Source organism: Rutidosis leptorrhynchoides, chromosome 1 (genome assembly GCF_046630445.1).
Source record: "Rutidosis leptorrhynchoides isolate AG116_Rl617_1_P2 chromosome 1, CSIRO_AGI_Rlap_v1, whole genome shotgun sequence".
Lineage (NCBI taxonomy): Eukaryota > Viridiplantae > Streptophyta > Magnoliopsida > Asterales > Asteraceae > Rutidosis > Rutidosis leptorrhynchoides.
The window spans coordinates 51,248,887-51,252,759 of record NC_092333.1 but is presented as its reverse complement, the minus strand read 5'-3'; the positions used below and the strand labels follow the sequence as shown (position 1 = coordinate 51,252,759).

The 3,873-nt window shown below is 33.7% G+C and overlaps 1 non-coding gene across 1 annotated transcript; it reads left to right on the top strand.

Annotated features, from left to right (window-relative positions):
* Window positions 1-2,161: 2,161 nt before the first annotated feature.
* On the top strand, window positions 2,162-2,268 carry LOC139887268 (small nucleolar RNA R71). The gene has a single exon (XR_011773106.1). It is a non-coding gene; the product is annotated as a small nucleolar RNA R71 (small nucleolar RNA).
* The last annotated feature ends 1,605 nt before the right edge of the window (window positions 2,269-3,873 follow it).

Below are 3,873 nucleotides of genomic sequence, written 5' to 3'. Positions count from 1 at the left end.
GTTTAATAATTTCTTTCTTAACAACATATTTAGTCTTCGTTGGCGTTGCACTTACGTTTTATGACCTTCTTCCATAAGGATTTTATGTGTGTAATACGAAGGACTTATGCCTTTAATGTCATGAATCTTCCATGCAATAGCTGGTTTATGAGCTTTTAGCACAGAAATGAGTTGAGATTTTTCATTTTCAGTAAGAGAAGACGATATTATTACAGGTAATTCAGATTCACCATGTAAATAAGCATATTCCAAATGGTTTGGAAGTGGTTTTAACTCTAATTTCGGTGGTTCTTCTATCGATGATTTATATCGATATCTGTCTTCTTCTTTTAGCATTTGAATTTCTTCTGTTGTTGGTTCATATCCATTAGCCATAAGTGTAGCTAACATTTCAGTTTCATCAGTTGGTTCAGTTCCTTCTCCTAAAGAACATTCTCCTGTTCCTTGTAATTCTAGAAATTCTTCTAACAATTCTGCATGTGAATCTATAGTTTGAATATAATAACATGTATCATCTGCAGATTGCGGTTGTTGCATTGCTCTATCAACTAAAAAGGTAACACTCTCGTCCTCTATACTTAAGGTCAGTTTCTTACCAAACACGTCTATTATTGCTTTAACCGTGTTTAAGAATGGTCTTCCTAATATGAGAGGAACTCGAGAATCTTCTTCCATGTCCAGAATAACAAAATCTACTGGAAATACTAAAGTACCAACTTTAACTAGCATGTTTTCCATTATCCCTCTAGGATATTTTACTGATCGATCTGCTAGTTGTATACTTATTCGTGTTGGTTTCAATTCTCCAAGGTCTAGTTTAGCGTATAGTGAATACGGCATTAAATTTATACTAGCACCTAAGTCTGCCAATGCTTCTATTGAACTAAGACTACCCAGAAAACATGGAATCGTGAAACTTCCTGGATCACATAATTTTTCTGGTATCTTATTCAACAGTACTGCAGAGCAATTAGCATTCATAGTAACAGCCGAGAGTTCTTTCATTTTCTTCCTATTTGTGATTAGATCTTTCAAGAATTTGGCATATCTAGGCATTCCTGAAATCACATCAATGAAAGGAAAATTGACATTTATTTGTTTAAATATATCCAAGAATTTGGATTGCTCGGCTTCAAGTCTCTCTTTTCTAATTTTACTCGGGTAAGGAAGTGGTGGTTGGTATGGTTTAACATAAGGTTTAGCCTTAACTGTGTTATCTTCATTAACCTTTTCAACTACCGGTTCTGTTTCCTTATCTTGCTCAGATTGTGGTTCTTGTGGAGTAGGAATAGCTTCATCAGAAATTACAGGCATTTCAGGTGGTTTAAGTGTAATACCACTTCTTGTGGTAATGGCTTTAGCTGTTTCATTCCGGGGGTTAGCATTTGTATCGCTAGGTAAACTTTCCGGTTTTCTTTCACCTATTAACCTTGCTAGGTTGCTTACTTTTTGTTCCAAATTTTGAATAGAAGCTTGTTAATTTCTAAATGCTTGGGCATTTTGTTCATTGGTTTGTTCCTGAGATGTGAAAAACTGCGTTTGAGATTCAACTAGCTTCGACATCATGTCTTCTAAATTTGGCTTTTTATCATCGGTTTGTGGTGGTTTATTTTGAAAAATAGGTCTTTGCTGATTGTAAGTATTATTGGATACTTGTTGATTGCTAGGACCTTGTTGGTTGTTGTATGGAACATTTCAGTTATAATTCTGGTTTTGATTGTAGATTGGTCTTGGCGGTTGATAATTATTCTGATAATTATTTCCAGGCCTTTGGTTCATGTATGAAACATTCTCTCTTTGTTCCATTGTTGGTTCAATACTGAGACAATCTTTTGTCAAATGTGGTCCTCCACACTGCTCACAACTAATTCGTATTGAGTAAATATCTTTAGTCATCTTTTCCATTCGTCTCTCGACAGCATCTATCTTTGCGAAAATGGAATCTAAGTTATGGCTAGAATCGGCTCTAGCTGCTTTAGATGATCTAACGATATCTTTTTCTTGATTCCGCTCATGTGAGTGGGAAGCAGTGTTATCAATAATTTTTTAAGCGTCAGTTGCGGTTTTCTTCATAATGGAACCACCAGCTGCTATATCGATGTCTTTTCTTGTAGTGATGTCGCATCCTTGATAGAATATTTGTACTATTTGATAAGTGTCTAAACCATGTTGTGGACATCCTCTCAATAACTTTCCAAATCTTGTCCACGCTTCATATAGAGTTTCATTTGACTTTTGTGTAAACGTAACAATTTCTCCTTGAAGTCTCACGACTTTAGATGCCGGAAAGAATTGTTTAAGAAAATTTTCAACTAAAACGTCCCATGTATCAATCGCCCCTTCAGGTAACGATTCTAACCAATCTTTGGCTTCTCCCTTTAAAGTCCAGGGAAATAACATGAGATATATCTGTTCATCCTCCACTTTTCTTATTTTAAATAGAGTACAGATCCTATTAAAGGTACGAAGATGTTCAGTTGAATCTTCCTTCGGCGCACCACTAAATTGGCATTGATTAGTTACCATATGTAGGATTTGTCCTTTGATTTCATAATCTGGCGCATTAATGTTTGGTTGAGTAATTGCGTGACCTTGGCCAGTGCGTTTAGCTCGCATTCGGTCTTCCATACTTAAAGGTTCCAGATTTTCCATGATTGAATTTGTTGAATCTGAATCACTAGAGGATTCTGATTTAATGGGTTGTTCCTCAACAATCCCTATTTGAATGATTGGTGGTTTCGGAGGAAAGATTAGTGGTTCAGGATCTCTGAATTGTCCCTGAATATCCTCCGGATTCTCAATTGTGAGGTCGGGTTCAAAAAATGGATTATCGGAAATTTGAATTGGAGTACTTGGTCGACTTGATGACGATTCTAAAGAAAAATCAACGACGACAATATTGGCTAGATGTCTTGATCGAGTTACAGGTGGTGAACGTATAAAAGGTGGTGAACGTTTTGCTCGGTGCATTCACTGAATATCCTATTAGTTATAAAAGATAAAAATTATATAAGTTATCATATTAATAGACTTTTCTGCTTTTGCCCACGTTTCGAATAGCCAAAAGATGTAGCAGGGAGCCAGAACCCTTTAAATCGGAAGCTCACAACTCAGCCACTAACAAATCCAACTATTACTACGAAGTAGAAAATTTGGATGTCTATCAATTTAACCGCTTAAAATAATTTTTCGTTTTGATTTTTAAAGAAATTTTAGAGAAGAAATAGAAAATTCTATGTCCTAAAAACTAGAGCGGCGAGAAATAAGAAAGAAAAAGAGCGCGTCGGAAAACGTCAAAAAATAAAAGGTCAAAAAATAATAAAAAGAACGTAGCGCATCGAAACTTAACAGTCTAAAAACTAAGAATTAAAAGTTGCGTCTAAAAATATTAAAGCTTAAAAGGAATACTATATCCAAAACGGCAATAACTTAAAAAGGTACTAAGACTTATAAAACGGCGTCGCAAAATTCTAAAGCACCTAAATCTTAGTCTAAAGAAAAAGCACTTAAGGGATTTTACGGCAAAGCCTAAAAATCTAGAAATAAAAATAACTATGGCAAAAATTATGACTTAAAACTAAATACGAACGAAAAATAAAAATATTACGCTAAAACAAATAAAAAGATACAAAATATAAAAATAAACTTAAAGTTGTAAAAAGTACAATTTTTATAAAAATATTATTTTTATATTATTTATTTATAAAAGTATTAATTTTATAATTTATTAAAACTAATTAAAACTAAAAATACAAATTAAATAAAACTAAAACTTAATAATTAAATAAATAACCCTAATTAGGGTTTTTAATTATAATAATTAAATTATACCCGTAATTAATGCAGAACTAGGTCAACTTCGCCGTGTCAGAT